The sequence below is a fragment of the Lynx rufus genome, unplaced genomic scaffold, assembly GCF_022079265.1.
Source record: "Lynx rufus isolate CCGP_SWC_20201006 ecotype Redwood Valley unplaced genomic scaffold, mLynRuf1.p SCAF_7, whole genome shotgun sequence".
Taxonomy (NCBI): domain Eukaryota; kingdom Metazoa; phylum Chordata; class Mammalia; order Carnivora; family Felidae; genus Lynx; species Lynx rufus.
The window spans coordinates 106804876-106820261 of record NW_025814889.1 but is presented as its reverse complement, the minus strand read 5'-3'; positions in this window follow the sequence as shown (position 1 = coordinate 106820261).

Below are 15386 nucleotides of genomic sequence, written 5' to 3'. Positions count from 1 at the left end.
ACAGGTTCTCAACACACTGTCTCATACTATGCAGCTGAGACAGAATTCGAACAAGCTCAGACGTAACTAATGGATGAGAGAGACATATAGCTTGTTGTTCCTATTACTGTGGCTGACACAATACCAACCATCACACATATGAATGAGGGCATCTTAGGTCTGCCTTTCTCAGCTGTCCTGTAACTGGCTGGCAGCTGACTACCGAGGCATGAGAGAATCCAGTCAAGCATAAAAGAAAACCTTTGCTGCATCCAGTCCAAATTGCCAAAACCACAAAATTGTGAGTTAAATCAATGGTTGTTGGTTCAAGCCACTATGTTTGTGTTGTTTTCTTAGGCAGCAATAGATAACTGATACATCACATACTGATATTCCTCTCAAATCGCTACTAATTTACCCAGCTGGTGTAAGGTTCCCAGGTCAAAACTGTCTAGGATGTGGGTCTTGGTTTTAAATAATCATTGAAAATGACATTATTGAAATCTCTCCCCAGAAAATGTGATTATGAGGGGTGCTAATAAATATTCTGGTTATATACTCAACTTTTTTTGGGATGCATACTGAACGATTAATATATTTTTATTTGTTTACTTTAAAGTAATTAAAGATATAGGCAAAAATATAGAAAAAATGTGTAATTGTTAAATTTTGACATTATGGAGTGTTATCCATTTTTTATACTTTTTCTCATGTTTGAGGTTTACCTTAATAAAAAAATTTACAAATATGTTTTTCTCCTTCTTTCTATTGAAGGTGAACTTCAGTACTAATAAATCCTGAGCCACATAGCAGTTTCTGAATTTTCAAACTAGAACATATCACAAGTTGACTCCATCTAACTCATGTCTAAATAACATTAAATGCCAAGAACCAGGAAGTGAATAAAAGGACATATTCAATTTCCTTTTGTCTCTTGTACTAAAATCTCTCTATATTAAATTTCAATTTCTTATATTTAAATGGCAGATAGAAGGAAATCAAATATGTCAAATTCTGCTGCTTCTGTAAGTCTAATTAACTGTTTCTCCCTTCCAAATAAATTATATTCATAGTCCAATCAGATTTAATGGTCCTATTCTCAATGCTTTTAAATTATCAACTACAAAAAACTTAGTTTGCATTGGATTTGGATTAGAGAATGTAATGTGATGAAGATACTATTTGTCTCACACACTTATTCTTTTTTTTTTTTTAACTTTTTATTTATTTTTGAGACAGAGAGAGACAGAGCATGAACGGGGGAGGGGCAGAGAGAGAGGAAGACACAGAATCGGAAGCAGGCTCCAGGCTCTGGGCCACCAGCCCAGAGCCCGACGCGGGGCTCGAACTCACGGACCGTGAGATCATGACCTGAGCTGAAGTCGGACGCTTAACCGACTGAGCCACCCAGGCGCCCCTCTCACACACTTATTCTAAGCGCAAAGTACGATATGTGTTAAATGTTTAGCACAGTGATTGAAATATAAAATGAACACTAAACAAACTGGTTACTATTTTCATGGCTAAAGCTATATTGTACTATGTGATCACTTAATTCATTTACATGAATATTTATTAAAAACTACTCAGTGCAGGTACTATTTGAGATTCTGTTGAGAAATATAGACTCAAAGAAAGCTTATATTCTTAGAATCTTTTCATAAATATCTATGTACTAAATAGGTTATGATAATTTTAGAATGTGCCAATAAAATGCCATGAGGTTATATTTGAAAAGACATATCCCAAGAGATCCATTGAATTGATTGCTTCTTTTTTCTTCTTAACATTTATTTATTTTTGACAGACAGAGACAGAGCATGAGCAGGAGAGGAGCAGAGAGACAGGGAGACGCAGAATCTGGAGAGGCTGCAGCTCTGAGCTGTTAGCACAGAGCCTGACATGGGGCTCAAACTCACAAACCATGAGATCATGACCTGAGCCAAAGTCGGAGGCTTAACTGACTGAGCTACCCAGGCGCCCCAAACTATTTGCTTCTTTATCTAACTTTCTTTACGTCTTTGCTAAAGTGCGTCAATAATGACTGAAGTCCCAGTATATATATATATTTTATTTGATCATTCATTGACCATACCAGGTCTTAGTCATCTTTGTGAAGTGAAGTGTTGCACACAGAGCACACATGTGGGCTTTAAAGCCAGGTGGGAAAGATGAAGACTTTCCAAGTCCAAGAAACTATTTTCTTGTCTACAAAATAAAATGATTAAACTAGGTGATTGTTAAGATGTTCCTCTGGTCTAAGATTCCATCATATCCAGAAAATTGGAAAAAGCTGTGATAAGTAGAATAATCTTTAATAGCAAAGAATGTATGTAAAACTTGGCTCTGCTCTTTAATACGTGGATTGTGTTTACACAGTCCCTTGGACTTTATCAATAATGTAAAGATAGATAAACTATAAGGTTTTTTTGTTTGTTTAGGATTAAATGATGTAAGTATCTATAGATACAGATTGCAAACTACATAATGTCAAGCAGATAGTAAATTTTATTAGTTATCATAATATCTAAGGAATGAATAAAAGTAGGCAGAAAATTGTGAGTATAATAGGAAAACCATGATGTTGGCCAAGCCAGCAGTATGATTATTAGCATAAGGTAAAGAAGGCCTGAAAAGTATTACATGTTATAGAAGACCTTGAATTTCAGAGTATAGAATTTTATGTGAGTAAAGATTAATAATTTTTGGTTTGGTGTAGGGTAGATATAATCAGAGCTGAGCATAAGAATTATTAAGATGACAGTAATATACTCAGGAGCATTTGGGGGAAAAGTTAAAAGGAATTTTAAAGAACTCTACAGAAAGAGAATTCTTTAGCCTTAGCAGGCATATGTACGTAGGAGATTTAAAAAATTAACTAAAACTTTTGAAGTTAGATATGATTGAAAGTTATTTGTACAACCTGACAATGAAAAATATCCTGGCCATTTTAGATCCTGATAATAAAATGAATGCAATAATTTACCAAAACCTATGAATTATCATACTTATTATTGTGTGTGAGCGGATTGTTAATTTTGCACAAATTCTTTGAAAGATATAATCTAAGTATATAGGGAAACAATCTCTAAAGTAATCTCTATTAATGGGAAACAATCTCTAAAGTAATGTTTGTATTCAATAAACATAGCAATCATATACATCCTAATTAAAATAAATACAGATAATATAAAATAATAAAAGTCTACAAAATATTTACAGACCCAATGGTTTACTTTCCTTTCAATTCTCTATTAAGATGTGCAGAACTTCCTATAGCTAATGGGCAATGGAAAATGTGTATGTTTGTGCGTGTGTGTATTCAAAAGTGATAATTAGAAATTTTTATGAAATTGAGAGACAAAACAAGAGAAAATAGTCAGAAAACTGAGAAAATAGATAACTGAAATCACTCTGATTTATAAATGGTAAAGATGTCACATCAACACTAATGAATAATCAGAAAATCATGCATACTGTTGATTCACATGAAATGTGAGATTCACATGAAATGTGCAAAGCTGTGCACTGCACATTTGTAGTGATTACTTCATGATTTTATAACCCTGAAATATAATAGTACATATATTAAATCTGTTATTTTACATCAAATATTAACTACAAAATTATATGGCAAAAATATTGTATGACATGTCTACATAAAAATCAAACTCATTTCTATACCACTTTTTATCTGTGTCAAAAGAAAATAAAGTTCAAAAAACGCTTTATGTAGGGGCACCCGGGTGGCTCAGTTGGCTAAGTGCCCCCGACTCTTGGTTTCAGCTCAAGTCATGATCTCACAGTTTGTAAGATCAAGCTCTGCCTTGGGCCTTGTGCTGAGAGTGCAGAGCCTGCTTGGTATTCTCTCTCTCAACCCCCCTCCCCTCCAAAAAAAAGACTTATGTATATTATTGAACATTTTCAAAAAAAACCCTTGTCTTACAATGTTCCATAATTTGGCAGTAGATTGATGAAGAAAAAAATCAGGGACATATTTAAATTTATGTAATCAAGGATTACAGATGTTTATTTGATGAAAATCTGTCCAAATTAAACCGTCTACTCACTGTGGCACCAAAAAAAAAAAAATTTAGGCAATTTTTCCATACTGAAAATCTTTCCATACTGAAGCTTCAGTGGCACTTCATTAGTCTGACTGAAAAGGAATATTCTGTCAATAATGACTGGAGTTCTTATCAAACATACTCTTCTTTTTGTTGTGCTCCAAACTGTTAATGCATGTTGGGTAAGTTCTACTGGTTTGTTTATGAGAAATCATTAACATATCTGCTATTCTCTTCTACTTGTTCAGTGCGGAATTGGCATTCCCTAGCATATATTAAAAATCATCCTTTCTATCACTCAGCAGAGATCCAACAAAATCCAGCTTAGCCATTCCTAGGAAATAAACCATCACTTAAAATTATTGTAAAATTGAAACAGAGAATTTTCTTACTATTTACAGGATGCAAATTTCAGTAATTTATTTGGTTAACCAGGCAAAATTATTTCTTTAGAATGCTTTCATAAAATCATGTTACTTAAATATCCTTTCCTCGAACATATATTACCTTTTAAAATATACTTTCAGGTCACAAAATATTTCCATCACACAATTTTATGCCAAAGCTTTTTAGTGATTTTCTAAAAATATGTTTCTTGTCTCCCTCATGGAACAGTTCACAGTACGTTATTTATTGTCTTACTTTGGGCCTTTTTTTTTTTTTTCTTGAATTGCCCTCAAATCCTGATGGAGGTGTTTAACCTTTCAACTATATTCATGGTAATTCAAAATAAATACATAAATTCTAAACAATGCCTGTGAATTGCTATTTAAGAAATTTTCTTTTCATGAAGCTATAAATATTTATTTTTCATTGTTCGCTGTGTCACTGGCTTCTCAGTGTGTACCTTGAGGATTATATTAAAAATTGAACTTGCAATTTTTAAAAATATTTCTTAATAATTAATTCATGTATATGGTATGGTCCAATTTGCACTAGATAATCATAATCTATGCCATTCAGGATTATTCAGAGCCATTTTCCTTCGGAAATTCCATCTTTGTCAGTACTGCTGCATCAAACAATATCATCCTGCCTTCCCAAGCATTTTATCTTCTTCTAAGGTGACATTTGGGCTTAGGGGTGGACTAAATAATACGCAGGAATTTGGGATATGTGTAGTGTTGTTTTGCTCACTGGCTTCCCCTGACCCTATCAGACCACACCTTTTTCAACTTTTGCCCCTTTTCATGTTAACTACATTGACCTTCTTGCTCTTCTTTGTATACCACAGGCATACTCCCTCTTTCGGGCATTTGGACTTGATGTTTTCATGCTTCTTCCCCCAGATATACAAGTGACTTACTCTCCCTTATGTTTCTCAACTGTCACTTCATCAGTGAATCTTTCCCTGAACAAGTTATAGGATACGATAGCAAGTGCCCCTCCCTGAGCACTCTTTCGTCCCTAATTTTGCTCCATAGCACCTACCAACATCAGGTATTTTATCTGTTTACTTCTCTGTTTATGGTCAGTCTTCCCTTAAGGAGGAAAGCTCCATGAAGGCAGAATATTTTAATTCAGTTGTTTGCTACATCCTCAGCACCTAAAATCATGTCTGGCACACAGTAGGTGCTTAATAAATATTTGTTGAAAAATGAATGAAAAAGGAAAACAAAATTAAGAAGGAAAAGGATTTGACATGAATTCTGTTTCCATTTCATCTGCTATTTATATCCACAGTCATCACCTTTTTATCTCCTCTTCCATAACACCTGCTTTCAACTGGGCTTCTGTCCCTTTTTGTTACTTTTAGATTATATCATATATGTTTCCCATTGTGCTCCATGGAGGCAAAAGTATGCACTGCCAGTTTCCAGGTCCGTGATGGATCATAGCTTCTATGAGTCTTGCTCTCTTTGCAGGATAAATCTGGGAAGTGATATAAAGCCTCCTCTGCTTTAAAGTCTTTCTTGCAGTACCTGCTGCTTATCTTTCACAGATACCATTCCTCTGAACATCATCATCAAGACTCTCTTATCTTTGCCATCCTTTCCAAAACCCTAGGTCAGAAAAGAATTCATTCTTATCTCTTCACAGTGAGAAAACATAATTTGTCATCAAATATTCTTTTCAGCTCTATGTTCTGAATTATTTGGATCCTTCTTGTTCTATTCAAAGCTCTATACATCAGGTCCTCCTTCTATGCTATTCCTGTGGCCTTGAGTTACATGAAATATCCACTGTGGCATTAAAATAAAATAAGACTATTTATCAATTATACTCTTTAGTAGTTTAGCAATTAATTAGTAAAATACTATTTACCAATTTATTAATGAAACAATAAGATAAAAATCCCAATTATCTCCCAGAGAATTTTGTCACTTGCTGTCTAGAGTACCAGACAATGTGAAAACGTAAGTTATTAAAAGCTAATGTCTGTTGACTACATTAAACTTAAAAATCATTTAAGTCAATTATGAGTGCTCTGCATGCTTTGCCACATGATTGTAGGTTTAAAAAGCAACTACTTTTTGGGGCACTTGGGTGGCTTTGTTGGTTAAGCATCCAACTCTTGGTTTCGACTCAGATTATGATCTCACATTCAGTCTGAGCCCTGTGTTGGGCTCTGTGCCGACAGTGTGGAACCTGTTTGGGATCCTCTCCTTCCCTCTCTTTCTACCCCTTCCTGCTCACTCTGTCTCTGTCTCAAAAAGTTAATAAATAAATAAATAAATAAATAAACAAACAAACACAAAAAATTAAAAACTATAAAACTAAAAGGCAACTACTTTTTAAAAAAAAATGCAACCACCAGGTCGATTGTTTGAATCCTAATTATGACTTCCGTGCATGCATAATCCAGGACAAACTATTTATTTGTGCTTTGATTTACTCATCTATAAAATGGGATTTTTATAAAATCTACCTCCTAGAGCTTTTTCAAAGAATACTTGAAAAATACATGTAATGCTCTTAGTATGGTATCTGCCCATAATAAATGTGCAATAGATATCAGTTATTATTGATTACTGCATACCTATATCTATATAGATAGATATAATAGTATATATTATATATATGTTAAATATATATTTAACATTTATAATATATGTTAAGTAAATATATTGAAGAAAAACTTCAGAATTTTTAGAAATTCTATTCCTCTTTCAGTTTACTACTCATCAATGGGGTAATCATTGAGGAGACATTGAGCCTAAGCCACATTTATCTCATTCTTCTTGCCTTTCAACCTAACAGGCACCCAATAACATGTAGCCAAAGTCAATTGAAATGAACAGGAATTATAAGAGGTACATTTAAAATCAAATTTCTGACACAGACACATAATTAAATAAAAGACTGAGAGATAACTCTGTGTACATAAGCTCTTGCTGCTCTGTGGTCACATACTAAATCTATTATTGTCCCCCTGCCAGCTACTTTGCTCTTCAAAGATCGGGGCCTAGATTGATCATATGATTGAACTATAGCCTCTGTAAGTTTCTTCATAAGAATACTTTCTTATGAATTCATAAGAATACTTTCTTATAAATTCATAAGAATACTTTCTTATGAATTCATAAGAATACTTTCTTACTTTCTTCATAAGTATACTTAAGTGGCTTGTAGAAACATACATGCCATGATTAAAACCTGTAAAATTTACTAAGCCTTATATTCTAGACAGTAATTATACTTCATGATCATTAAACTGATAGGGAGGACAGAGGATAGAGATGAAGTTGAGTTATCTTTTTTGTGGTTGGGCATATAGAATAGCAGTGGATTTACTGCATCTAACCATTTTTCAGTTATCTTGAGGTAGAAATAGAAATATGTTAACTACCATAGAATCTTGAACAACAAACAAAGGCATTTTTGTTTATGCACTGTGGGGGGGGTGGGGACTCTTCCCATTGAAGATTATTAAAAGAAAGTATATATGTGTGTGTGTGTGTGTGTGTGTGTGTGTGTGTGTATTTAACTGGCCTTATATGAACATCAGAAAAGAGTGCCAAGGCATTAACAGGAAACAAGTCTCAGCAAACGGCCCTCCACAAATGCTCCTAAAATCTCCACTTAGGATAAGCATCACCGAAATCAAATAGTTAATGGCACTGCCATCACTGCCTCCCCTCTGAGCCAAATAGACCTATTTCAGACCCGCGACAGATGTGTGTACATGGGGAGAAGAGACGTGGCATCTGCACTGTGCAGCAGTGTATATTTTCCTTTGAAATCCTGAGTGTGGTCTCATTCAGACTCTGTTATGTTTTCGTGTTGTGGCACTATGTCGACATGAGAGTACAATATTTGGAAAGCTATTGTTTCCACAGCTTGCACTGATTTATGCTTCATTCTGTTTGGAAATCTTTATAGTAGCTCAAACCTGAATGTCATATGTAGCAATGTACTAGGGGATTGTTTCTCACCGCTTTAAGCCACATGCTATTAGATCACCTAAGATTGTTTGGTTAACTAGACTTGGAGGACGGTTTACAAAAGAACTTTCAGGAGACCCAAATAAATGAAAGGAATTCCATCTAAAGCTGTAGGTATGAACACATCCAATCTCCCCAAGATTGTCAACATAATAAAAAAATGTGAGAAAGTGTGTAAAAATTCTCTTAATAACTTTGTACTTTGGGACAGGGTTTAAGGAAATACATGATTTCAAAACAATTTTCATACTGAAAATAAATTAACTTTCTGTAATATTAATTTTCTTTTCCTTTGAAATAGAAAAAAAAACTCTTCTTAAAGATAATTACAAAGAAATTTATGGGCAATTCCTTTTGGAAGCAAAATCAGCACATTTTTAAACATTATTTTGATGCTAAAAGTGAGAAAGGCAAGGAATAGTGTAGACAAAACCCTCAATTTTCAAAGGCCCATATTTTACATAATTTATCAGTGTAGAAATCATACCTTCTTGACTATCTCTGCTGAATTCAAGTAGTAAAATCAGCCCTTTTATTGTTATCAGAGACTATGTTTAAAAATTATCTCTATGAACCAAGGTACTCAATCCATAATTACCAATGCCTTCTCTATAAAAGTGCTTTTTGGAACAAGACCTACAGTCCTACCCAGAAGGCTGAGCACGCACACAGAGGAGTTTATATCCACAAATCCAGAGAATTGCTTTCTGCTCAGCTAAATTACCAGCTTTCAGTTTAACTTTCCAAATACTTGTTTTATCTGGCCGATTATTTTACTCAGTACCAAGAGTTGTTATTGCTTTATGATCATACATTTTTCATTATGTGTGAGGCATACAGTTGGTGACTAATAAATGTGTCAATTGAACAAAATCAGATGCATGTATGGTTTCATCAATTAAGATGAAATGCTACATGGTAAGCAGTTTGTTATGATCTCATGATATGCCCCATGATAAGTGTGGGGATAAATTTCTAGGCCCAAGATGGAGCCACTTCTGCCTGAGGTACCACATCAGCAAACCAAAACTTAACTTTCATGTCTCTGTAAATGTTCCCCTTGGCCAAAAACACAATGCGTTTGGTCAGCCAATCCCCAAATGCCAGGCCAACTCTGGGCCTTCTCACTCCAAATGAAACTATGTGGCCTGAGCCAATTAGGTATTTTTTTTCTTCCTTGTTCTTTATTCTTTTCCCTATAAAAGCTTCCTGCTTTCTGTTCCATTTTGCAGAGACTATCTACTTCATGAAATGTCAAATAAAGTTTACTTATATCACCTGAATCTTCTTATCGAATCATTTTTTTAACATAGCATTACACTCAAAGTACTAGACTCAAAAGAAGCTGCTTTTTTATTGAATTAAGGTAAATATTATTCATGAAAACAGTAGGGTAGTATGGATGGTTTTGAGGGAGAGTCAGGAGAACTAAGCATCAATAAACAGCATACTGTTAATATGTAGATTTTATTCCCTGCTCTAACTTCAAATTATCAAGATTGCTAATTCAGCTTCGATTTTATACTGTCCCTGAACACATTAACATTTTAATTATTTTTTAAAGTCAATTCATTGTCAGCATTTTATGTTCATATGTGTGCAATAATGTAAAAATAATTACTACTAAATATGTAAAAGCATTCTAAAAATGTTAAAATCCCTGAAATTACAAGTTTAAAATAGTATTTCTTTACCTTTCACAATTCATCAGTATTAACATCTTAAAGTTTTATTTTCAAAGAATCTATAATATATATCAGACACCAGAAAATATTAATTATTTAATATGTTTCATGCCTTTGTTCCTCCTTCCTATTCCCTACACAAGGTCAAGGGGAAAATCATGGATTGTATATTAAAATGGCCAATCAAAAGACTGGGGAGTATGACTTGGAGATTTATTGAACTAAAACAGAGGAAAGCAGCAGCCATAATACATCAGTCTTACAACAACAATTAAAACATAATGTTTATAAATCCTTACAAGCCTTACAAATAAACGTGTTAAAACATTCTCACCCTAAAGGCAGTAAAGTATTTTATGAAAGGCAATCGGCTGTAAACGGAGCATCAGAAACAATAAAACAAGTTTCAAATCACCTTTACTTTACAATCTTTTGATCCTAATCTGATCTTAATGTTTTCCACCTGCCCCATAAACTGGGTGGCACTTGTGCCTGTATTTGAAAACAATGAAGCTTAATTTTTACGTTTTCTTCTTGAGAGGTTTTAAGCCTCTAGTCTCCTGATAAACAAATGGATCTCCCTGTGCATCACTTTCTTTAAGCAATGAATGATTTTAATTTGTATGCAATATGAGGTCCATTTGAGAAAACACAAAGTGGTTTGATTATGAGCATTTTTCTATTTCCTCTCAGCATTTTCAAGATTTGTTAGATTTTATAAAAATAAATATGTATTATTTTCATAATTAAAGTCAAACTTCTCTAATAGTCTTTTTAAAAAGCCAACCTAATTTTAACTGGAAATTTAAAATTTTACATTTTAAATTGAAACTATAAAAAAAATTCTAATATAGGGTCACCTGGGTAACTCAGTTGGTTAAGCCTCCAACTTCGACTCAGGTCATAATCTCATGGTTCCTGAGGTCAAGCCCCACATCAGGCTCTCTGCTGTCAGCACAGAGTCAGTTTTGTATCCTCTGTCCACCGCCCCCCCCACCCCTCTCCTGCTTGCACACACGCTGTTTCTCTCAAAAATAAACAAAAAAATTCTAATATAATGTTGAATTCTAGCTCACTAAATGCTTCTGTATGACTCACAAAATGAGAGTTTATGCTCTGCTCTGACACTGATTAAATGCTCAGTCTCTGAGCCCCGATTTTCTTTATCAAAAATGTGTGGATTATGCTAGTAATCAATTGTATATCCCTTCCATATATAATTTTCTTTGTAAGTCATAACTTGACCAAATGCTGAGTACAGAACACTTACTATCTGACTAAAAGTATTTTATTATTGGTCAAGTATGAGTGTCAATGCCTTAGTCCAAATTCAAAATGTCCATGAATCCAATGACTGACTAACAGTGATATAATAATGAGGAATTTGAAAAGAGGAAAACATTAATGGCTTGAAGAACACTCTTTATATTATTGATTATTCCTAATGTATATTTTTGCCCACCATCTAATATCTTTTCTCATTCTATTTGGACATATTAATGCCACCATATGTGCTGACACATGAAAAAATACTTATGTGTAAAATCCAAATGTATGAAGATCTATAAATTGAGGATGAGACAGTGATACTAACTACAACTTTCTTTCACATGCTTCTGTCAAGAAGAACATGACTGGCTAACTGATGATCCTAGGAGAAGGATGAGAGATATGTGAAGTCAATGTACCAGCTGAACTGCCTTTGCTGAGCCTAACCTAAATCGGTATTCAGATGCCACAAATTGTGTGAGTGATTATTAAAAAAAATGTTTAAGCAACTGCTTTTTTATATAATAAAACCCAATGATATAACACCCTACAATAAAGAAACCCAAAATTCAAACTTCAGTTTTAAAACTGATAAATCTAAATCTCTCTCATATTGTATACTATGTATCAATTCACCTATCAATTTTTACTACCTCTGTAGGTCAGCAACTGTGCTGTCTCTGTAAGAGATTCAAAATACTTAACTATCATTTTGTATAAAGAAGGCCTGCAGAAGAATATATACACAATGGAGTACTACGTGGCAATGAGAAAGAATGAAATATGGCCCTTTGTAGCAACGTGGATGGAACTGGAGAGTGTGATGCTAAGTGAAATAAGCCATACAGAGAAAGACAGATACCATATGGTTTCACTCTTACGTGGATCCTGAGAAACTTAACAGGAACCCATGGGGGAGGGGAAGGAAAAAAAAAAAGAGGTTAGAGTGGGAGAGAGCAAAAGCATAAGAGACTCTTAAAAACTGAGAACAAACTGAGGGCTGATGCGGGGGTGGGAGGGAGGAAGGGTAGGTGATGGGCATTGAAGAGGGCACCTTTTGGGATGAGCACTGGGTATGGAAACCCATACCATACCCATACCATTGGTTTGTATGGAAACCAATTTGACAATAAATTTTATATATTAAAAAATTAAAAAAAAGAATACGATTAAGTATACCTGTCACTATAGGGTAAAACAGAATATAATCATCTCCATAGCAGAAATATAAACAGCATAAAGAGTGATTCCTCTTTTGTATATACTCATTCACACACACACACACACACACACACACACACACACACACACACCTTCTTTAACAATAGAAAGTATAAAAACAGAAAATAAAGCTGAGATATGTTTTGGGATTTTCATGTGAAAATTAAAATAAACATGTGAAACCATCTTTACTTTCTCCTAAAACTAAATGCCATTAAAATAAACGTTTTAAGGAATAACAGTGGCTGAAGCACTGGCAAATTTTGCAGTAGGGAAGGTAAATGTATGAGTGCTTACTTGGTACCTGAACAGCTTACATCCTAGGTAATAAGAATGGAAATGCCCCCATGTAGCCAGCTGGATTATCCAAAATCATCACTCAAGTCAGAGGAGCTTTGAGACCCAGTCATCTTAGATGACAAAAGAGAAGGATGAGTTTGAAAACAAGAGAATTTATCAGTTCCATGTAAAGAGCAGGCTTATGATCATATCTTATCCCTGACCCAAAAGTCCAAAGAGCATGTCTGTCCCATGCTTGCAAAAGTGAAAACATTATTTTCTGAAGAGACTAAGTTGAGAGGTTCTTAATGCTAGAATAGCAGATACAGTAGAGAACAGGTTCAGCCATCAATAAGAAATCCAGAAGATTTTGTGGAAGTCTACACCCTCTGTGCTAGAAACAGGACCCTTCTCTGGAGAAACTGATCCAAGATAAAAGCCCACAAAAGGCCAACGTTAGGTTTGTCAGGCCATTGCTTAACCATTTCACAGAAAATGAAACGAGGCACAGGAAATGCCCACATACAAATCTACTTACACATTTTTTCATTCCCTTTCATGTAAGTGTGAACAAACTAGAAAAAATCAGCAGACATTCAAAGGAAGCTACTCAAACAAAAAAAAAAATAGAGACAAAAGAAAAAAACCAAAAACCAAAAATGAAAATATAAAAGAAAAATACTGGGAGAAACTCGCAAGGAGCAGACACACACACACACACACACACACACACACACACACACGCATATGTGTGCACACATATTACATAACTAATATTGTAGAAAATAAAATTACATTATAATTAAATAAATAAAATTTAAAAATAAGTTAAAGGGTTGGGGAAAAAAACTAAAGGAAATTGTCCAAACAGTAAAATAGAAAAGAAAAACAAGAGGGAAAAAAAGTGTTAAAAGATTAGGATCAGGCCAGATGTAGTAGCCAAATTCTGGGATTTTCAAGAAAAATAAGCAAGACAAATACCAGAAAAACAGGAAAGGGAATTATCAAATAATAGTATTGTTTTTAATATTATCAAATGAGAAATATGACTTCCTGACTGAAATAGACAATTGAGATTCTTGCAAAATATGAACAAACACACATACACTTCAAGCACATGTTGGTGAAATTTCAGAACACCATGTGAGATGGATGGTAATAGATACCGGTAGGATGTCTCCATCCTGTACTAGGAAAATAATTATTAGTAAACTTAAGTACAGAAGCAGCATAAGCCAGCACTTTCTTACATGACGATAACAACTAACTAAAAGAAAACTGAAATAATTAAAAACGGGGTGAGAGAGTAGAAAGGTGGCATGGAACACTGTTTATGTGATACATGCTTTATGCTACTTGGCTTAAAATTAAATATATTCCTTCATTTAAAATTAACATGAAATGATTAAAACACACAAAACAGTGAGTTGGAATTGTTTTGAAAAGAATTTTGAGTTAGGCTAGCTAGTTTAGCATTATGTTAGACACTGATGGGGCCACTGAAAGTTTTATTATTCATTAGGCATCAGCACTGCTAGTGTGGGCATTTAGTTTCTCTCCATTACCTCTATCTCTATTCAACAAGGACACTGAATAGAATATTCCTGCATCACTCTTTTAAAGCACATTTTTCAATGGCTTGCTTTTGACATTATATGACCTTTTGTGATAAGGAGAAATAGACTAATAACTTCAGATACAATTTATTATGTACAATTACTAGAATTTTGTACAAAATAGAAAATTGGACCTAATTCCAAATATTAGCAATCATTCCAAGGAAACCAGTCTCAGGCAGTTTTTTTTTTTTCATTGTGTTATTTTCAAGTGTCATTTTGGTTACAAGTCATTTGTTTTTAATACTGATTTTCAAACACCCAATTAGGGTCACCTTAGCTCGTTAAGCATCCAACTCTTGATTTCAGCTCAGGTCATGATCTCACAGTTTATGAGGTCTAGCCCCATGTCTGGCTCTATGCTGATAGTGCAGAGCCTGCTTAGGATTCGCTCTCTCCTTCTCTCTCTGCCCCTCCCCTCAAAATAAATAAACTTTAAAAAATAATTAATTAAAAAACCCAATTAAACAAAAATATACTAACTATCCATCTACAATTAAGATATGATGCTATCTTCTTAGAAATATGGGGCTGCTTGTATAATAATAAAAAAGTAGGCAATATTTTTTATTTTATGATCTTTCTTACAGTTTGTATGAAAAAATCAAGGTTTATACCATTTGAAAATAAAGAGCAATGTTTATCAGGTTTATTTATAAAATCAAATTCATATAACTAAAATATACAAAAAGATAATTTTTATGCAAATGTCCTCACTTCAGGATTAAAATAAAATCCAAAAATGAAAAATACAGAATAATCCAAATCTTCTTAATGCTTATCTAATTTGTATGAAATAAAGCTTTACAATAATGTAAAATATATATCTGATTAATAATTTTTTTTAAATAATGCTACTTTGAGTCTCTGTCCCTGAAAGACAGA